This window comes from Chiloscyllium punctatum, chromosome 2, assembly GCF_047496795.1.
Source record: "Chiloscyllium punctatum isolate Juve2018m chromosome 2, sChiPun1.3, whole genome shotgun sequence".
Lineage (NCBI taxonomy): Eukaryota > Metazoa > Chordata > Chondrichthyes > Orectolobiformes > Hemiscylliidae > Chiloscyllium > Chiloscyllium punctatum.
The window spans coordinates 1172709-1196191 of NC_092740.1; positions in this window are offsets into that span (position 1 = coordinate 1172709).

Sequence of the window (23483 nt, forward strand, 5' to 3'; positions counted from 1 at the left end):
CTTCAACTTCAACCTGTATGTGCTCCATTTATACAGGGTTTTAAAGGGAGTTTGCTTATTGGGACTGTTTTCCATATTCAGAACAGCATACTCAAGTCTGGCTGGATAGGTTGAGTTCTGTAAGGGCTCTTTATTCTGTTCTTTGTGTTTCATTGTGTAACTTTGGGAAGACATTTTTGTCTGCTTTAAAATCAGTAGTCAACCTAGCTAATGTAATCCGGGCAATTTTCATCGTACACTTACCGAAACAAATTGCAAAGTTAAGATCTGGGGCTGCCTGCTTAAGAATGCTTTGAGTGGTCTGGTTTAGTCCATAACAGTACAACCTGGTTGGTCAATGGGAGGAATGAATCCAGTTGGTGGCAGGGAGCAGCGGAAGGGAGGGGGAGCGGCTGGGAAGGGAGTCAGGGGATGGGAAGGAAGATTATTTGAAATTGAAGAACTCAATATTGAGTCCTCCAGGCTGTAGGATGTCCAGGCGGAAGATGAGGTCTTGTTCCTCAATTTGCAGTTTGGTTCGTTGTGGCAACGGAGGAGGCCGAGGATGGTCATGTCAGAAAGGGAGTGGGAAGGGGAATTAAAATAGGTAGTGACTGGGAGGTCCAGTTGGCCCCTGCAGACCCGACTGAGATGATTGTGAAACCATTCCCTAAGCTAAAGTTTGGTCTCCCGATATAGAGCAGACCACATCGGGAGCATCTGATGCAGTAAACTCGGTTGGAGGAGAGGCAGGTGAACCTCTGTTTGGAGCCCTGGATGGAGGTGAGGGCGATGGGGTACTGGCAGGTTTTGCATCTTTTCTGTTTGTAGGGAAGGTTCCTGAGGGTTTGGGGAGGGGGTTGGGGGGGGATAGTGGCACAAACCAAAGATTGGCAAAGGGAATGATCCTTGCAGAATGCAGAGAGGGGTGGGGAGGGGAAGATGTTCTTGGTGGGGTCTAGTTGGAGATTGCTGAAATGTTTAAGGATGATGTGTTGTATGTGGAGACTGTGTGGGATGGTAGGGGAGGACAAGGGGGACTCTGTCTTTATTGTATTTGTGGGTTTAGAGCATGGAATGGAGAATAGAGACATTATGGTGAAGGGCTGTTTGGAGAATAGAGACATTATGGTGGAGGGCTGTTTGGAGAATAGAGACATTATGGTGGAGGGCTGTTTGGAGAATAGAGACATTATGGTGAAGGGCTGTTTGGAGAATAGAGACATTATGGTGAAGGGCTGTTTGGAGAATAGAGACATTATGGTGGAGGGCTGTTTGGAGAATAGAGACATTATGGTGAAGGGCTGTTTGGAGAATAGAGACATTATGGTGAAGGGCTGTTTGGAGAATAGAGACATTATGGTGGAGGGCTGTTTGGAGAATAGAGACATTATGGTGGAGGGCTGTTTGGAGAATAGAGACATTATGGTGAAGGGCTGTTTGGAGAATAGAGACATTATGGTGAAGGGCTGTTTGGAGAATAGAGACATTATGGTGCAGGGCTGTTTGGATGACAGAGGAGGGGGAAGCACATTGTTCAAAATAGGTGGACATCTAGGATGCTTGGGAGTGGAATGTCTCCTTGTCCGAGCACATGAGCTGGAGGTGGGGTAATTGGGAGAACAGGATGGAGTCCTTGCATGATACTGATACCACCAATACCCTCCTCTGCCTCACTGAACCAGTGCTCACCCTTACTAACTTTTCCTTTAACTCCTCCCATTTCCTCCAAATCCAGGGGGTGGCCATTGGCGATCTTAGTTGAGAAACTGCACATAGTACTCCAGGTGTGGCCTCACCAGCACCCTGTACAGCTGTAACATAACCTTCCTGCTTTTAAACTCAATCTCTTCAGCAATGAAGGACTAAATTCCATTTTCCTTCCTAATTACCTGTTGTACCGGCAGACCAAACTTCTGTGATTCATGCACAAGGACACCCAGGGTCCCTCTGCATTGCAGCATGCTGCAACTTTTTACCATTCAAATAACAATCCTTTTTACTGTTACTCCTACCAAAATGGATGACTTCACATTTATTAACATTGTATTCCATCTGCCAGACCTTTGCCCACTCACTTAAACCACCTATATTCTCTGCAAAGTTTCACAATTCCCTGCGCACTTTGCTCTGCCACTCATCTTAGTGTCACCTGCAAACTTTGACACACTACATGTGGTCCCCAACTCCAAATCATCTGTGTAAATTGTGAATAATTGCAATCCCTACACTGGTTCCAGAGGCACACCACTAGTTATTGATTGCCAACTTAGACTAGCACTCATTCATCCCCACTCTTTGCTTCCTGTTAGTTAACTAATCCTCTATCCATGCTAATACATTGCCTATAACACCATGCATCTTTATCCAACGCAGCAGCATCTTCTGTGGCACCTTGTCAAAGGCCTTTTGGAAATCTAGATACACCACATCCACTGGGTCCCCATTTTCTATCATGCTCATAATGTCTTCATAGAATTCCAGTAGATTAGTTAAACATGACCTGTCTTTCATGAACCCATGCTGCAACTGCCCAATGGAATGATTTCTATCTCGATGCCTTGCTATTTTTTCCCTGATAATAGACTCAAGCACCTTCCCCACTACAGAAGTTAAGCTAACGAGTCTATAATTCCCCATCTTTTGTCTACTGCCCTTTTTAAACAGAGGTGTCACATTTGCTGTTTTCCAATCTGCTGAAACTGCCCCAGAGTCCAGCAAATTTTGGAAAATTACCACAAGTGCACTTGCTATTTCTTCCGTCATCTCTTTTAGTACCCGGGGATGTATTCCATCAGGGCCAGGAGACTTGTCTATCCTCAATTCCATTATCTTGCTGAACACTACCTCTTCCATGATAATGATTGTTTCCAGGTCCTCACGACCTTCATGGCTTTGTCAATTACATTTCATATTCTCCGCTGTGAAGACAGATACAAAATACCTAATCAATGCCTCGGCCATTTCATCATATTCCATGACTAAATGCCCCTTGTCATTCTCTAAAGGACCAATGTTTACCTTAGCCATTCTTTTTTATTTTATTAATATTTGTAGAAAACCTTTGCTATCTACCTTTATATTCTGAGCTAGTTTTCTTTAAAGTTTTCCCAATCTTCTAGTTTCCCACTGGTCTTTCCCACTTTGTATGTCTTATTTTTTAATTTCTTAGTGTCCCTTATTTCCTTAGACATCATGGCACATTACCCCTTTCCTACAGTGCTTCCTTTTCTCTGGTACATACTTTCACTGAGCACTTTGAAAAACTGCTTTGAAAATCTGCTACTGTTCCTCAATTGGCCCACAATATAGTCTTTAGTTCCAGTCTATCGTAGCCAACTCCTCCCTCACCCTGTTGTAGTCTCCTTTGTTTTAAGCACAGGACCCTGGTATTGGATTTTATCTTCTCACTTTCCACCAATATTCTAAATTCAACTATTCTGTGACCACTCCTTCCAAGAAAATCTCTAACTTTGAGATTATAAATTATTCCTGTCTTATCACTCAGGACCAGATCTAGGATGGATGGCTTGCTCCCTCATCGGTTCCATTATGTACTGTTGGAGGAAACTATCACGGAGACATTCAATGAGCTCCTCCTCGAGACTGCTTTGACCAACCTGGTTCAACCAATTGACTTGTAGATTAAAATCCCTCATGATAATTGCTGTACAATTTTTACAGGCATTAGTTATTTCATTGCTCATTGCCTACCGCACTGTGACATTATTATCTGGTGTTGTATATACTATGCCTATCAGTGACTTTTTCTTCTTAGAATTTTTAATTTCCACTGAAATGGATTCAATCTTATTCTCCATAGAACCTACATCATCTTTCAGCACTGTCCTGATGTCGTCCTTGAATATCAGAGCTACACCACCCTCCCTGACCTTCCTGTCTGTCCTTCTGAATAGTCTGATACCCCTGGATATTTACCTCCCAGTCGTGACCAACTTGTAACCATGTCTCTGTAATGTTTACTAAATCATATTCATTCACAAAGATTTGTGCCATTAACTCATCAATCTTGTTTCAAATACTACAAGCATTCAAATAAAGTGCCTTCATGCTAGTATTAATATCTTCTTACTGAAGTCTAACATCTCCATTAATAATATCTCCTGAGTTTTCCTTCCTTTAACTTCTTTCATAGACTTTGATGTAGTTAAACCCTCCTGCACATGTTAATCTGCTGCTTTCTTTTCTATTTGCCATTATACTTCCTGTTGTTATCCCCTTCCTTCCCTCCAATTCACTAGTGTCAATTGCCATCTACATAATTTATCTTCTTGAATGCCTGCTGCACCTGCATCCTTACCTTCAGTGAGTGGTGTTACAGGATACCCACATTCCTCCCTCTCAATTTATAGCCATTCAGATAATAACCTGCCCTCCTGTTTTTCTACACAACATTTTCAAATAAGGGTGCTACACTGGCAATTTTCTGATCCTCTGGGTCTTATCCAGAATCTAAGGATTCTTGGACACTTACTATCATTACATTGACTATCTCTGTAGCCACTTCCTTTAATATCCAGGGGACATATTGGCTATTAGTCCCAATAGTTTCCCCTCTCAGTTTTTCTATTGTGATAGTTATTGTTATTTTTACTCTCATTTTTAGATTAGATTAGATTAGATTACTTACAGTGTGGAAACAGGCCCTTCTGCCCAACAAGTCCACACTGCCCCGCCGAAGCGCAACCCACCCATACCCCTACATCAACCCCTTACCTACACTATGGGCAATTTAGCATGGCCAATTCACCTGACCTGCACATTTTTGGACTGTGGGAGGAAACTGGAGCACCCAGAGGAAACCCATGCAGACACGGGGAGAATGTGCAAACTCCACACAGTCAGTTGCCTGAGGCGGGAATTGAACCCGGGTCTCTGGCGCTGTGAGGCAGCAGTGCTAACCAAGTGCTCCTCTATTAATTTTTTTATAATGGATTCTAGCATTTTCCCATGTGCCAACATTGCCATTTCCTGGTTCCCTATTATCATTTCCCCTGCATCATTTTCCAAGGGCACTATGTCCACATTTTTTCTGCCTCATCCTTTTTATATATTTTAAAACAATCTTCTTGTCCATTTTGGTATCACTTTTAAGTTTACCCTAAATGTTTATCTTTACCCTCTTTATATTTTTTAGTCATCTTTGTTGATTCTTAAAACATTTCTGATCCTTTTGTTTATCACTAATCTTTCCATTCCACATTGCATTTTTTCCTTTCAATTTGATGCAATCCTTAATTTCTCTGGTTAAATTCTGCCATGTTATGGTCACTGTTTCCTCGGGGATCTTTTACTCTGACTCATTTATTAAACCTGCCTCATTATACATCAGCTGATCCAAAATAACCTGATCTCTGGTTGAATCCATCACATACTGTTCTGGGAAACTGCTCTATGAATTCTTCTTCATGGCTACCTCTACTAATCTAAATATCCAAATCTATACGATGATTTGAGTAACCCCTGTTAGTGCACTGACTTTTTTTTACATGCTTTCATTATCTCTTGATTTATTCTCTGTCTATCATATTGCTGCTATTAGGAGTACTATAGTCTACACCTACTACTGGTTTTTTCAACTTGTTGTTAACCTCCACAATTATGGATTCTACATGCTCTTATGCAAGACCTTGAAATACTGAATATAATGCAAGATCTTACTGCAATAGAGTTAGTCTTTCCCTCTTCTTCTTGTTACCCTCCACTAATCCTCGATTCCTTGCTTGACATCGGCTGGGGGTTTCTGTAGAAGTGCATTTTTAGTAGAACACAAAGGTAAACTACCAAAAACAAACATAAAAATGGAAAAGCTCCAATATGTACTTAAAAAGGAAATGTTTGGTTTGATGTAATGTTTTAATTATTATCAGAATTAGGGAACTGTATAATGAAGAATAGTGAAATGGCAGAGAAACTCAATGATTACTTTGTACCTGCTTTTGCAGAGGAAGACCAACAAGAGCGTAATTGATATGTGGAACTTGTTCAAGGAGCAACTATTGAGTGTCCTTGATAAGTATGTACCTATCAGGCAGGGAGGAAATGGTCGTGTGAGGGAGCCGTGGTTTAATAAGGAGTTGGAATCCCTTGTTCAAGGGAAGAGGGCGGCCTTTGTAAAGATGAGGCATGAAGGTTCAATAGGGGCGATTGAGAGTTATAAGGTAGCCTGGAAGGACCTGAAGAGAGAGCTAAGAGCAGCAAGGAGGGGACATGAAAGGTCCTTAGTGGGTAGGATTAGGGAAAACCCTAAGGCTTTCTATAGGTATGTTAGGAATAAAAGAATGACTAGGGAAGGAATAGGTCCAATCAAGGATAGTAATGGGAAGTTGCGTGTGGAGGCTGAAGAGATTGGGGAGGCGCTGAATGAATACTTTTCATCAGTATTCACTCAGGAACAGGACATTGTTGTTGATAGGAATACTGAGGCACGAATAAGTAGAATGGATGGCTTTGAGATATGTAGAGAAGAGGTGTTGGAAATTCTGGCAAGGGTGAAAATAGATAAGTCCCCTGGGCCTGATGGCATTTATCCTAGGATTCTCTGGGAAGCAAGGGAGGAGATTGCAGAGCCATTGGCCTTGATTTTTGTGTCCTCTTTGTCGACAGGAGTAGTGCCAGAGGACTGGAGGCTAGCAAACGTGGTTCCCTTGTTCAAGAAGGGGAGTAGGGATAATCCTAGTAACTATAGGCCAGTGAGTCTCACTTCTGTTGTGGGCAAAGTCTTAGAGAGAATTGTAAGGGATAGGATTTATGAACATTTGGATAGGAATAATGTGATCAAGGATAGTCAGCATGGTTTTGTGAAGGGCAGGTCGTGCCTCACAAACCTTATTGAATTCTTTGAGAAGGTGACTAAGGAGGTAGATGAGGGGAAAGCGGTAGATGTGGTATATATGGATTTTAGTAAGGCGTTTGATAAGGTCCCCCATGGTAGGCTACTGCAGAAAATACAGAGATATGGCATTGAGGGTGAGTTGGAGGTTTGGATTAGGAATTGGCTCTCTGGAAGAAGACAGAGGGTAGTAGTTGATGGCAAAGGTTCATCTTGGAGTGCCGTCACTAGCGGTGTTCCGCAAGGATCTGTTTTGGGACCATTGCTGTTTGTCATTTTTATAAATGACCTGGAGGAAGGGTTAGAAGGTTGGGTGAGCAAGTTTGCGGATGATACGAAAGTCGGAGGAGTTGTAGACAGTGAGGAAGGATATGGCAGGTTACAGCGGGATATAGAGAAGCTGCAGAGCTGGGCAGAAAGGTGGCAAATGGAGTTCAATGTAGCTAAGTGTGAAGTGATTCACTTTGGTAAGAGTAATAAAAAGATGGATTACTGGGCTAATGGTAGACTACTTGGTAGTGTGGAAGAGCAGAGGGATCTTGGTGTCCATGTACACAGATCTCTGAAAGTTGCCACCCAGGTAAATAGTGCAGTGAAGAAGGCATATGGCATACTGGCTTTTATTGGTAGAGGAATTGAGTTCCGGAGTCCTGAGGTCATGCTGCAGTTGTATAACACTCTGGTGCGGCCGCATCTGGAATATTGTGTGCAGTTTTGGTCGCCATACTATAGGAAGGATGTGGAGGCACTGAAACGGGTGCAGAGGAAGTTTACCAGGATGTTGCCTGGTATGGTAGGAAGATCCTATGAGGAAAGGCTGAGGCACTTGGGGTTGTTTTCATTGGAGAAAAGAAGGTTTAGGGGTGATTTGATAGAGGTGTACAAGATGATTAGGAGGTTAGATAGGGTTGACAGTGAGAACCTTTTTCCACGTATGGAGTCAGCTATTACAAGGGGGCATAGCTTTAAATTAAGGGGGGGTAGATATAGGACTGATGTTAGGGGTAGGTTCTTCACTCAGCGAGTCGTAAGTTCATGGAATGCCCTGCCAGTAGCAGTAGTGGACTCTCCCTCTTTATGGGTATTTAAGCGGGCATTGGATAGGTATATGGAGGATAGTGGGTTAGTGTAGGTTAGGTGGGCTTTGATCGGCGCAACATCGAGGGCCGAAGGGCCTGTACTGCGCTGTATTGTTCTACGTTCTATGTTCTATGTTCTATGTTCTATGTTCTATGTTCTAAATCTCCCAAAATTAGAGACTCAAGAGAATAAGGAGAATGTGGTGTTGAAAGAAATTAGTTGAAAGAAATAAATAAGAAGGTTGTGCTGGGGAAATTAATGGAGCTGAGGTTTAATAAGTCTTCGGGAAATGGTAACCTACATCACAGAAGGTTGAAGGAAGTGGCTGTACACATAATTGATGCTTTGGTTATCGCCTTCCAAAATTGCATAGATTTTGGAATAATTCCTGCAGATAGAAATTTCAAATGTCACCACTATTTAAGAAAGAAGCAAGGTAATAAAAACTTTACTACAGACTTGTCAGTCAACAGGAAAATGCTGGAATCTATCATAAAGAATGTGATAAATGGACACTTGGCTAAAACGTGATCTGATTGGGTACAGGCAGCATGGATTTGTGAATGGGATATTTCATTTGACAACTTTATTCGAATTTTCTAAGGATGTTAGGAGCAAAATTGGTAAAGGAGAATCAATCGATATGGTATATTTAGGTCTTCAGAAAGTTTTTGATAAGGTCACTTGCAGGAGGTTAGTTAGCAAAACTAAAGCAGATGATATAAGAGGAAAGTACTGGCATGAATTAATGATTGCTAACTGACAGTAGGAATAAATGGGTCTTTCTCGCATTGACAGGCTGTGATCAGTGCAGTACCACTGGATCAGTACTTGAGCCTTTGCTGCTCTCTCTCTATATTTTTTTTAAAAAATGATTTGAAATGGGGATTCCAACCGGGGTTTACAGACGCCACTTTTAAACTCTGGAGATCCAGGGGTATCTCATGTCTAGGGGCCCTATTTAAAGATGGGGTCTTGATGTCTTTTGAACAGCTGCCTCAGAAATTCGGATTACCTAATGGAGACTTCTATCGATACTTCCAAGTTCGAGATTATATACAGAAGAAGACTACGTTATTAGATACTGAAAATGTGTTGCTGGAAAAGCGCAGCAGGTCAGGCAGCATCCAAGGAACAGGAAAATCAACGTTTCAGGCATAAGCCCTTCTTCAGGAACCTCTCCAGCATCTGCAGTCCTCACTTTCTCCTACGTTATTAGATAGTCTTTATAAATCAGATAGAGAATGTAGAGTACTACGACCAATGGGGGTATCCTCCATCAGTACTATTTATCATTTACTACATGATGAAGTATCGGGAGATATGGACAATCTGCTTAAAACATGGGATCAGGAATTGGGACTAGAAATCTCTATAGAAACGTGGAATGACATTTGGGAAAACGCCAGAAGAATCACCATCTGTAACAGAACTCAGGCTATCCAGCTGAAGATACTTCATAGGGCCCATATAGCACCAGATCGATTGGCAAAATTTAAGGCAGGAGCATCTCCAATGTGTCCCAAATGTAAAATAGAGGTGGGCACTCTTGTACATTGCCTATGGACCTGTCATAAGATCCGTAGATACTGGACTAAAGTAGCAAGTACTCTGACAGAAATTTTAGGAACAGAAATTAAAGTGGACCCTGTATCTCTCCTTTTGGGCTTTTTGAACTTACCCTCCCTGGATATGCACGGGACGAGACTATTTTCTATTCTCTTTTTCTGTGCAAGGAAAAATATTTTGGTAAACTGGGTGACTGAGGCCCCCCCTGGACTATCAAATTGGCACAGATTAATTATGGAATGTATTCCCCTTGACTTCCTTACAAATATGGTGCACCAAAAGACCGAATTATTTTAGAAAATATGGCAGCCCTTCTTGAATTATATGAATACAGATATTTTGGCCATCCTAACAAAGGCTTTTATTTAATTGAGATTACGAACCTGGCTGGTCCGGGGCCCCTTGCGAGAGGAATCCCACACGAATATGGGTTTTGTTACATTTAATGTTAACACATTCCGAGCATGTAACTCACTACCCAATTTCTATGTTATCCGCTGTTTTTTTTTTCTCTTTCTCTTATTTGAATAATGTAAGAGACTTAAATATACACTCTGGTTAGTTGTAGGTTAGATTAGTAGTTAGTTGCGTTGTGTTTATTTTTCTCGGTATTTTTCTTTTGTTAAATTTTGGTTATTATATATTTAAGATTTAATTGTATATGAATGTTTGTACTTGAGAGTTTTGTTTATTTTTGTAAACTTGTAAAAATGTTAAATTTCTAATAAAAATATCTATTAAAAAATGATTTGAAGGTGGGTCAAAAGGTAATATTTACAAATTTTTAGATGATTCAAATCTAAGTGGGAATGTATGTTGTTAGGAAGATGTCAAGTGGCTTCAGGAGAATTTGGACAGGCTTGGTGATTGGTCCAGAATATGGTCACCATACTATCAGAAGGATATGAAGACTTTGGATAGGGTATATTTACAGGACATAGAAGAAAATATGGAGCGGGGGTGGGCTGGGGGGTGGTGGGGTGGGGGGGTAGTGTGATTGGTAACTTTATGGGTGACAGAAAGATTTGCCGAATGGATGACAGTGAGAAAGAAGGTCTTAGTTTGCAGCAGGTTATTGGTTGGTCAGATAGACAGCTCAAAGGCAGATGGAATTAAACCTGGAGAAATGTGAGGGGATGCACTTTGGAAGAAGGAACAAGACAAGGGAATACTCTGAATGACAGGACACCAGGAAGTTCAAATAGTTTGGATGTAACAGTTCCTGTCAGGTGTGTCCAGGAAGGGTTCCTGATGCAATATGTAGATAGGCCGACTAGAGGGGAGGCCATATTGGATTTGGTGCTTGGCAATGAACCATGCCAGATGTCAGATCTCTCAGTGGGAGAGCATTTCGGTGATAGTGATCATAACTCCCTGACCTTTATTATCCCAATGGAGAGGGATAGGAGCAAATGGTATGGGAAAGTATTTCATTGGGGGAGGGGAAATTACAATACTTTTGGGGAGGAACTGGGGCATCTAAATTGGGACAGATATTCTCAGGAAAATGCACAACAGAACTGTGGAGTTTGTTTAGGAAGCACTTGCTGTGAGTGCTGAGGTATGAGGTAAGGAAGAGATGGTAGAGTGAAGAAACCATGTTTCTTGGGTGACAATGGATGTGGAACATCTAGTCAAGAGGAAGAAGGAAGCTTACTTAAGGTAGAGGAAACAGGGATCAGACAGGGCTCTAAAGGGTTACAAGGTAGCCAGGAAGGAACTGAAGAATGGACTGAGGAGAGCTAGAAGAGGCAGGAAAAAGCTTTAGCAGGTGGAAAACCCTAAGGCTTTCTACACTTAGGGGGAACAAGAGGATGGCCAGAATGAGGGTAGGGCTGATCAGGGAGAGTGAAGGGAACTTGTGCCTGAAGGTGGAGAAAGTAGGGGAGATCTTTAATAAATACTTTGCGTCAGTATTCACTACTAAGAGGGACCTTGATGTTTCTGAGGACAGCATGAAACAGACTGATATGTTTGAACAGGTTGATGTTAGGAAAGTGAATGTGCTGAAAATTTTGAAAAACATAAAGATAGGTAAGTCCCTGAGACCAAACAGGATATATCCTAAGTTAATACCGAAAGCGAGGGAAGAGATTGCTGTGCCTTTGGCAATGATCTTTGTGTCCTCACTGTCCACGGAGTAGGGCCAAATGATTGGAGGGTGGCAAATGTTATTCCCTTGTTCAAGAAAGGGAATAGGGATAATCCTGGGAATTAGAGACCAGTCAGTCTTCCGTCTGTGGTGTGCAAATTATTGAAGAGGACTCTGAGAGACAGGATTTATGCTTACTTGGAAAACCATAGTTTCATTAGAGACAGTCAGCATGGCTTTGTGAGGGGCAGGTCCCCCTTACAAACCTTATTGAATTCTTTGAGGATGTGACAAAACACATTGATGAAGGTAGAGCTGTGGATGTGGTGTACATTGATTTTAGCAAGGTGTTTGATAAGGTTCCCCATGGTAGGCTCATTCAGAAAGTAAGGAGGCACAGGATACAGGGAAACCTGTCTGTCTGGATACAGAATTGGCTGGCCCATATGTCACAAAGCTAGTCCTTTTTTTCCTAAAAGCTGTTCCTTGGTTCAGGGAGACTCTGTCCTTGATTTTTTTCAGAGAGGTAATAAACCAGGCTGGCTCCGATCAGACAAAGATGAAAAGGCCTTTAGTTTATATGTAAACAGATGAGACTTCAGGCCAAATTGGTCATGTTTGAGAAGTGACCTGTATAATGGAAGGGGAACTGAGCAGTTTTAGTTCAGTCTTAAACTGGGAAGTTCAACAGGGAGCTGAGTAGCAACTCTCTCTCTCTCTCTGTCTCTCTCTCTGCCCTTCAACTTCAACTGTAAGCATGTGTTCCATTTATACAGGGTTTTAAAGGGAGTTTGCTTATTGGGACTGTTGTCTATATTCAGAGCAGCATAATTAAGTCTAGCTGGATAGGCTGAGTTCTGTAGGCGTTCTTTATTCTGTTCTTTGTGTTTCATTGTGTAACTTTGTGAATAAATTTTCTGTCTGTTTTAAAATCTAGTCGTCAACCTAGTTAACTTAATCGGGTAATTTTCACTGTACTCTTGCTGAAACAAATTGCAAAATTAGATCTTGGGCTGCCTGCTTAAGAGTGTCTATAACACATAGAAGACAGAGGGTGGTATTGGATGGAAAGTATTCAGCCTGGAGCTTGGTGACCAGTGGTGTTTTGCAGGGATCTGTTCTGGGATCTCTGCTGTTTGTGATTTTTATAAATGACTTGGATGAGGAAGTGGAAGGGTGGGTTAGTAAGTTTGCCGATGACACAAAAGTTGGTGAAGATGTGAAAGTGTGAAAGTCTGTTGAAGTTGCAATGGGACATTGACAGGATGCAGAACTGGGCTGATAAAGTGGCAGATGGAGTTGAACCTGGAAAAGTGTGAAGTATTCATTTTGGAATGTGGAGTTTGAGAGAATACAGGGTTAAAGGCAGAATTCTTGGCAGTGTGGTAGAACAGAGGGATCTTGGTGTCCATGGCCATAGATCCCTCAAAGTTTCCAGCCAAGTTGATAGGGTTGTTAAGAAGGTGGACGGTGTGTTTGTTTACATTAGCAGCGGGATTGAGTGTAAGGGCTGTGAGATTATGCTGCAGCTCTGTCGAGCCCTGGTTAGACTACATTTGGAATATTGTGTTCCGTTCTGGTTGCCTCATTATAGGAAAGATGCGGAAGCTTTATTGAGGGTGCAGAGGAGATGCTGCCTGGACTGGAGGGCATGTGTTATGAAGAAAAGTTAAGGGAGTTAGGGCTTTTCTCATTGGAGCAAAGAAGGTTAAGAGGTGGCCTGATAGAGGTGTACAAAAGGCATATAATGGATAGCCAGAGACTTTTTCCCATGGCGGAAATGGCTATCACGCAGGGGCATCATCTTAAGGTGATTGGAGGAAGGTTTAGGGGAGATGTCAGGGGTAGGTTCTTTACACAGAGTGTGGTGGGTGTGTGGAATGCACTGCCAGTAGTGTCAGTAGAGTCAGAGACATTAGGGACATTTAAGCGATTCTTGGATAGGTAGATGGAAGATAGTACAATGAAGGGTATGTAGGTTAGTCTGGTCTTAGAGTAGGATAGATGGCTGGCAAAACATCAAGGGCTGAAGGGCTTGTACTGTACTGTACTGTTCTATGTTCTAGCTACAGGGCCACCCTATCCACTTTACTTGTTCGGTCTTTGAAGAACTCCAGCAAATGAGTCAAGCGCGATGTATCCTTTATAAAATCACGCTGACTCTGACGGTGAAATAACTCTCCAAACACTGGTATCCCATCATGAAGTCACCCTTTATCCACACATGAACATACCCAGAGACTGTATCCACATCAAAGACATCTCAGAGATGACTACCAGACTACTCTGGCCCCTTAGCATCATGGTATCCCACAAACCTACCAACACACTGAAACAGTTCCTGATGATCAACCAGCAAAATGAATGTCATTTATAAAATGCCCTGCAGAACTATAATAAACACTACATTAGACAGACGGGCAGAAAACTAGCCACCAGGATACACGAACACCAACTAGCTACCAAAAGACATGACCCACTCTCACTAGTATCCTTACACACAGACAAAGAAGGACACCACTTAGACTGGGACAACACATCCATCCTGGGGCAGGCTAAACAGAGACACACATGAGAATTCCTAATGGCCTGGCATTTAAACTGGACCTCCATCAATAAACACATCGGGTTGGACGCCATTTACCAACCTCTGAGAAAAAGAACCAGAAATGATATCACCCGCCTTAACAGACCAAGACACATAAATAGAAAGTGGGAGATAACACCAGTGCTTCACTGGAGACTCACTGATAATGTTACCTAGCATGGTAATAAAATGTCTGAAAACAAACTTGCCATCTCAGTGAGCAAACTTACGACCTGAACCTCAACCTGAACTACAAATCTCCTCAAAAATTGTAAAGTGTCTTTCATCTCCACAGGAGCAAAGACGAGAAAATTCACAGTCATACTGACTCACTCAGCAGTGCTGATTTACTGACATTAGTTTTTTTCAAATTAATTCTCAGCTGTATCTAAGGCAAGGTGCTCCTTTCAAATGCCAAGGTTCATGTGCAGATTTATATGGTTTCTGCCTCCAAATTGAAAATAACTGTGCCAGAATTCACACGTTTCTAGAATGATGGCTGATTCATGTAATAACATGAAAATCGTTTTTTTCAAGTCATACCAAGTCATGACCCCCAGTAGTTAGCTGTGATCAGGGATCCAATTCTAGTCACAGGTAACTGTGTGGAGTTTGCACATTCTCCCCCTGACTGTGTGCATCTTCTCCAGGTGCTCCAGTTTCCTCCCATGGTCCAAAGATGTGCAGGTTAGGTGTATTGGCCATGCTAAATTACCCATAGTCTTCAGGAATGTGTTGGTTAGGTGCATTAGTCAGGGGTAAATATAGAGTAATAGGGTAGGGGAATGGACCTGGGTGGGTTGGTCTTTGGAGAATTGGTGTGGACGTGTTGGGCAGAAGGGCCTGTTTCCACAGTGGGGGGATTCTAAGATAGGCATTGGAAGCAGATCCAATAGTAGCCAAAAGAGAACTGGATAAAGATTTGAAGGTGGTATGGGGGGAGGAATTACAGGACCACTGGGAAAGCACAAAAGAATGAAATTAATCTGGTAATTAATTCAGTAGTTTCAAAGAATCAGCACAAGCCTGACAGACTGAATGTCCATCTGTAATATATCGACTTTTCTATGATTTCATCATTCCCTAAGTCCAGTGTACTTGCTCATCCTGTAAATGGCTGTGATTCTGTGGATGGCATAGTGAGAGTGATTGCAATGATCACCCATGGGTAACTAGTATTCAGAGCACTTTACAGTTTAATTCACGTGAGGTATAAAGGGTGTGAACACAGTCTGATTGTACTCTGGCTTTTCTCTGACCTTTGTTTTTCAGTTGATTCAGACAAGTCTCACGGGTTTGGGCACTCCCTAACCAGCTGAAAGAGTTGAGTTTGGGATAATGTAAGGAAGATCCTTTTACACAGATACTGAGGTGGGACTCTCTCACATTGCAAAATAATCTGATTCCCACTAAAGCCAGAACTTTATTTGAACAGATCAGGACTGCTTTTCATCTTTAAATTAAAGGCCTTCAGTGAACCCTTTGTGATTTAGGACATACAATAAGAACAGATTAAAACATGTCAATATAAAAGCAACTTTGGAGTTTAAGAAATGAAAATGCAAACACAAACTGGGTGTTTTATGCAGAGACTGAAAGTCATCAGTGAGATGCCAAAGGGAAGAATTACCGAGAATTATCAAGGCTGATGTGAATAGGTGAGAAAATGAACAATGAATCTAAATAGTGATCTGATATCATCATTGGATTTCACAGTAACAGACTATAGCTCATCTCAGGAGTTTGATAATTCACAGAGTCTTCTCTAAAAGAAACACAGAGACTGGACTGTAAACAAGAAACATGGTCTCAGAGAAACATGGAAACATAGAAACCAGGAGCAGGCCAATCTGCCATTCGATATACTCCCCTCACCCCCATACTCCATGATGCCTTTAATGTCTAGAAATCTATCAATTTCTGTCTTAAATACATTCAGTGACTTGACCCCACAGTTTTCTGAGGTAGAGAATGCCACTGGTTCATCACTTCCTCTGGAAGTTCATTCCACACATGAACCATGTTTAAATGTAACAAGTTTGGACAATATCTCGGGGAAAATGAGGACGGCAGATGCTGGAGATTAGAGTCAAAATGTGTAGCACTGGAAAAGCACAGCCATTCAGGCAGCGTCCAAGGTGCAGGAGAATCAACGTTTTGGGCATAAGCCCCTCATCAGGAATGTGGGGTGGGGGATGCCAAGGGGGCTGAGAGATAAATAGGAAGGGCGGGGTGGAGCTGTGGGAAAGATAGTTAGAAATAAAATAAGTGAATGAAGGTGGAGGTGAGGGTGATAGATCAGAGAGGACGGTAGAGCAGACACGTGGGAAGGAAGATGGACAGGTAGGTCAGTTCGAGAGGGTGGTGCCGAGTTGGAGGGTTGGATTTTGGATAAAGTGGGGGGAGGGGAGATGACGAAACTGGTGAAATCGACATTGATTTATCTTCCACCCCTCCTTGCCCACATTCCTGATTATGCTCCTGCTCCTCGGATGCTGCCTGACCTGCTGTGCTTTTCCAACATCACACTCTCGGCTCTAATCTCCAGCATCTGCAGTCCTCACTTTTGTTTACCATCCAAGATACAGCAGTCACTCGATTGGCACCATATCCACAAACATTCACTCCCTCCACCACCGACGGTCAATAGCAGCAGTGTGTACTATCTGCAAGATGCACTGCACAAATTCACCACAGATCCTCAGACAGCACCTTCCAAACGCACGACCACTCCCATCCAGAAGGACAAGGACAACAGATACATGGGAACACCATTCCCTGCAAGTTCCTCTCTAAGCCACTCAACATCCTGACTTGGAAATTTATCATTATTCCTTCACTGTCACTGGGTCAAAATTCTGGAATTTCCTCCTTAATGGACTGTAGTGGTTCATGAAGTCAGCTCATGGAGAAAGTGAGGAATCCAAACCCTAACCCTTTCAAGGGGCAACTAGAGACAGGCATTAAACGCTGACCAACCAGTGATGCCCAAATCTCACGAGTCAATTTAAAAAATATCCCGGAGAGTGGTGAGCTTGTGGAAGTTGCTACCACAGAAAGAAGCCAACCCTTTAAATGCTTTCCAGAAGAAGTTAGTTCTAGCTCTTGGGACTAAAGGGACCGAAAGGTAATAGGTTGGAAATGGGCACTGAATTGGATGATCAGACATGATTGTATTGAATGACAGAACAGGCTTTCGGGCTGAATGGACTTCTCTTGTTCCTATTTTCTATACTTCTATGCAATGAAGGCCACATACCATTTGCTTTCCTAACTGTTTGCTGTACCTGCATGAATGCTTTCAGTGACCACTCCAGAAGTACACCCAGCTCCCTTTGTCAATTTAACACAATGTAAATATTACTGTCATTTCTGTTTTTCCCACAGAAGTGGATAATTTTACATACACCCAATTTACGCTGCATCTGCCATGTTTTGCCCTTTCATTCTTTAGATCCTTCTCACCAATCACACTCCTGTCAAGTTTTGGGTTGTCACCAAACCCAAGCCTTAGGGTTACTTCACTGGTCGCCACCTTTCACTCCAAAAATGACCCAATTATTCCTGCTCTCTGTTTCCTATCTGCAAACCAGTTCTCAATAGCTGCTGTAAATTATCACCAAACCCATGTACGTTAGTTTTCACCTAATATCTTTATTAAAATCTTCCTGAAAATCTATATCCATCATATCCACTAGTTCTCCCTTACCTGTTCTACTTGTGACATCCTCAAAACCTCCAGTAGATTTGACTCACTAAACCCTTATACAACTGCAGTAAGATTTGAGTAAAGGGCTGGAATAAGGATTGGAGTCTTAGTTCAAACATGAATGAAACAGCTGAATTCTGAAGGTGATGTGCAACTGACAACCCTTGACCTCAAGGTCATATTCAACTGAGTGTAGCATCAAGGAGCCCTGGCAAAACTGGAGTCAATGGAATCAGGGACAACTCACCACTGGTTGGAGTCTTATCTGGAACAAAGGAGCTGTAATTTTGCATTTGGAGGCCAGTCATTTCAGCTCCAGGACATCTCTGCAGGAGCTCCTCAGGGTAGTGTCCAAGGCCCAACCATCTTCAGTTGCTTCATCAATGACCTTCCCTCCACCATAAGGTCAGAAGTGGGAATGTTCATAGAATCATAGAGTTCAGAAAGGCCCCTATGACCCATCAAGTCTGCACTGATACGTGAGAAACATCTGACCTTCAACCTAATCCCATTTTCCAGCACTTGACCCATAGCTTTGAATATTATGATCTGCCAAGGTCTCATCCAGGCACTTTTTAAATAATGTAAGGCAATTTGCTACAGGACTACTACAGTCCAAAGGTGTGTAAGTTAGGTGGATTGGCGATGGGGGATGCAGGGTTACAGGGAGAGGGTGGGATGGTCTTTGGAGGAACAGTGTTTAGAATAGCCTTCTTCATCTCATCATATTCCGAGAATGTTCCTCCAACAGGGATCTCTTGTGCTTTACCAGTCAATTTTTTCGACATGGGCAAAACAATCCAATCTGTTTTTGGCCACCTCATCTGCATCACTCTCTTCTCAAATTATGTCAAAATATTTCCACATCCTTCTCTTCACATTTTGACAAAGTCTGCGCAACATTAAACATCATATGACTGAACAGTGGATCATGACAAGGAATTTCCTCTTCTAAGTCTTCCCAATCATTTGGTTTAACTTGACTAAGCTGCATCATTTTTCATTTAAATTCCCTTCTTCCTTTCTCACTTCCTATTTTCCTGTCTTTTTCTTTCTCTTTTATCCTTTTCTTTTGTTTTTTGTCCTGCCCTTTGGAATTCTAGTTTTTTAAGTTTTAATTCCATTTGAAACTCCATCACTAATTTTCTCATTTCTGTTTGTCTGGACTCAGAGTTCATTAATGCATCCAATGAACTGTCCACACTATCTGGCCTCTCTATTTCCACAAAACCCAAACGTTTCATTCTTAAATCTATAACGTCTTAGCTTGCTCTGACAACTTTATTTTCAATCTTCTGGGTAATTCTGCTAGTTTATCTATGCTCATATCCTAGAACAGCACCAGGGAAACTTCTGATGTTCAACAATGCTTAAACAATTTCCAGTGCCGTTTTAAGTCTGAGTACAAACCTAGTGTCTGGTTATCCACTCTAAATACCAGAATCCAATTCCAGACTTATGTTGTCTATGTTTCAAGATTCTGGACTAGCCCCTAGTTATGTTATGACTCAGAGACACTCAGCCAAACCAAATCAGCCATTCTACATCTGAATTCACAACACGGTAAATTGAAACCTCAAAAGATTCTCAAAATTGAAACAGTTCCAAACCAGACTTTTTGAATAACCAATCCCAGACATCGTGAGTAATCATTTGCCAACACCAGGTTTGTAGCTTAAACAAAAGACTTAACAATTTACTAACAATACAATAACTCCAACAGAGCAAAAATAAAACAACAAAGATATTTAATTGCTCTATGCTTTAAATTCAATGGCATTTGTTTTCAGCTCCAGTCGCATAAAAGACAGACAGACAAACAAGCACAGGTAAGGCACCCAGATTCACTTTGATGTCTCTCTTTTTATATATATAAAGAAGCTATTATCTCGACGATGGAACTGTGGTTATAGTTGCTAGGTTTGCAGATGACACAAACTTAGGTGGGGGGACAGGTAGTGTTGAGGAAGCAGGGAGGATGCAGAAGGACTTGGACAAGCTGGGAGTGTGGGCAAAGAAACAGCAGATGGAATACAATGTGGGAAATATAAAGTTATGCACTTTGTTAGGATGACTTAAGAGTCCTCATTCTGGATTCTCTGAAGGTTAACATGCAGGTTCAGTTGGCAGTTAGGGAGGCAAATGTAACGTTTACGCTTATTTCAAGAGCGTTAAAATAAGGGACCCAAGATGGCAGTGATCTAAGAGGTCTGCTTTGTTGAGCTTTGCATCTCAGTTCAGGCAAAGTAGCACTCTCACCTCCCCGCTTAAGTTATTTCTATGAAAGTTCAGCATTTAAAAGAACTCTAGAACTTAGAGACTTACACAATTTCTTTTAACAAATTCTGTTTTATTAAAGAAACATGACAAAAGGTAAAGGTTCCAGCAAGTCCCAACACACGGGACACCCACCTGAGAAGTCGGTCACTTCAATGGCTGCAGCTACAGCTCCTTTCACTCGTCCATCGGAGTTGGTCACCCACCAGGCCCTGGTTACAGAGTTTGCGAAACTGCGAGATACGATCGAGTCCGTGATTGAGGAGAAGTTCCGTGTTAGGCTGGACCTGCTTGCAGCCATGCTCCAGAATCACAAGGAGCAGCTGGAAGGCCTTGAACACCGAGTGGAGGAGGTTGAAAGAAGGACCGCAGCTTGGAAACTGAGATTGACTCTTTACAGGAATGAATTTGACCTCTCGAGAAGCAGGTCATTATCTTACTGGAACATGTTGTTGACCTCGAGAACGAAGGTAGGCAGATGAATGTCTGCATCGTGGGGCTACCAGAGGGAGTAGTAGGCCACCAGCCAGCAAGTTTCTTTGAGAGCTGCCAGCCACGGTTTCTTAGTCTGATGGCCATGTCAGACGAGGTGAAAGGTGAAAGGTGAAAGGGCCCATCGGGTTGCATGCGCAGGCCCAGCTCGGACCAGCGCCCCATACGGTCCTAGTGCGACTCCACAACTGCAGGGACAAAGTTAAAATTATGGAGGCCTCCTGAATAAAGAGAAAGGATCCACAGGCCTTAATTTACAAAGGTTCCAGGATAATGTTGTTTCAGGACTTCTCTGCAGCTGTAACTCATAAAAGGAAGACCTTTGATGAAGACAAGAGAGACCTTGGGATCCAGTAATCCCTGAGGTATCCAGTGGTGCTTTGCTTCATGTTCCATAGGTCTGTGTGCTCTTCAGAAAAAGTGAAAAATTTTTGAACACTTTAAAATAGACAGGATAACTTAAAGGGTGGGGACAATAGTGTTTCTGTTTCCTTTTTCTCTCTCCTGCTCTTTAAGAAATTGCTGCTGAATTTTTTTCTGATATTAATGGGTGTTAATGTATATTTGGGGATGTGTAGAGTATCTACTTTTAATTTTCTTGTTAATATTATATTTTTTCTCTCTCCTTTTCTGGCCTGGGCCTGGGATGCAGCTCAAGCTAGAAGGAGGTATGAAGGTATAAAAGCAAATTACTGTGGATGCTGGAATCTGAAACCAAAAGAGAAAATGGACAAGTGGTGGGCTTGTTAGTGGGTGAACATTTTGGTGATGGCGACCACAATTCTGTCACTTTCACCTTGGTTATGGAGAGGGATAGGTGCACACAACAAGGAAGTTTTTACAATTGGGGGAAGGGAAATTACGATGCTGTAAGACAGGATTTGAGGAGCATACGTTGGGAGCATAGGCTGTCAGGGAAGGATGTGGTGGAAATGTGGGACTTTTTCAAGGAGCAGATACGACGTGTCCTTGATATGTATGTACCGATCAGGCAGGAAAGAAATGGTCGTGTGAGGGAGCCTTGGTTGACGAGGGAGGTTGAATGTCTAGTAAAGAGGAAGAAGGAGGCTTACATAAGGTTGAGGAAACAAGGTTCAGACAGAGCAGTGGAGGGATACAGGATAGCCAGAAGGGACCTGAAGAAAGGGATTAGGAGAGCTAAGAGAGGGCATGAAAAATCCCTGGCGGATAGGATCAAGGATAACCCCAAGGCATTCTATGCGTATGTGAGAAACCTGAGAATGACGAGAACGAGGGTAGGTCCGATCAAGGACAGTGGTGGGAGACTGTGTATTGAGTCGGAAGAGATAGGAGAGGTCTTGAACAAGTACTTCTCTTCAGTATTTACGAACGAGAGGGACTGTATTGTTGAAGAGGAGAGTGTGAAACGGACTGATAAGCTAGAAGAGATATCTGTTAGGAAGGAAGATGTGTTGGACATTTTGAACAACTTGAGGATAGACAAGTCCCCCGGGCCTGACGGGATATATCCTAGGATTATGTGGGAAGCAAGAGAGGAAATTGCAGTACCGTTGGCAATGATCTTCTCGTCTTCACTGGCAACGGGGGTGGTACCAGGGGACTGGAGAGTAGCGAATGTTGTGCCCCTGTTCAAAAAAGGGAATAGGGATAACCCCGGGAATTACAGGCCAGTTAGTCTTACTTCTGTGGTAGGCAAAGTAATGGAAAGGGTACTGAGGGATAGGATTTACGAGTATCTGGAACGGCACTGCTTGATTAGGGACAGCCAGCACGGATTTGTGAAGGGTAGGTCTTGCCTTACAAGTCTTATTGAATTCTTCGAGGAGGTGACCAAGCATGTGGATGAGGGTAGAGCAGTGGATGTAGTGTACATGGATTTTAGTAAGGCATTTGATAAGGTTCCCCATGGTAGGCTTATGCGGAAAGTCAGGAGGCATGGGATAGAGGGAAATTTGGCCAATTGGATAGAAAACTGGCTAACCGGTCGAAGTCAGAGAGTGGTGGTAGATGGTAAATATTCAGCCTGGAGCCCAGTTACAAGTGGAGTTCCGCAGGGATCAGTTCTGGGTCCTCTGCTGTTTGTAATTTTTATTAATGACTTAGATGAGGGAGTCGAAGGGTGGGTCAGTAAATTTGCAGATGATACAAAGATAGGTGGAGTTGTGGACAGTGAGGAGGGCTGTTGTCGGCTGCAGAAGGACTTAGATATGATGCAGAGCTGGGCTGAGGAGTGGCAGATGGAGTTCAACCCTGCCAAGTGTGAAGTTGTCCATTTTGGAAGAACAAATAAGAATGCGGAATACAGGGTTAATGGTAGGGTTCTTGGTCAGGTGGAGGAACAGAGGGATCTTGGGGTCTATGTACATAGATCTTTGAAGGTTGCCACTCAGGTGGATAGAGTTTGTAAGAAGGCCTATGGAGTATTATCGTTCATTAGCAGAGGGATTGAATTCAAGAGTCGTGAGGTGATGTTGCAGCTGTACAGGACTTTGGTTAGGCCACATTTGGAGTACTGTGTGCAGTTCTGGTCGCCTCACTTTAGGAAAGATGTGGAAGCTTTGGAGAGGGTGCAGAGAAGATTTACCAGGATGTTGCCTGGAATGGAGAGTAGGTCATACGAGGATAGGTTGAGAGTTCTCGGCCTTTTCTCGTTGGAACGGCGAAGGATGAGGGGTGACTTGATCGAGGTTTATAAGATGATCAGAGGAATAGATAGAGTAGACAGTCAGAAACTTTTTCCCCGGGTACAACAGAGTGTTACAAGGGGACATAAATTTAAGGTGAAGGGTGGAAGGTATAGGGGAGATGTCAGGGGTGGGTTCTTCACCCAGAGAGTGGTGGGGGCATGGAATGCGCTGCCCGT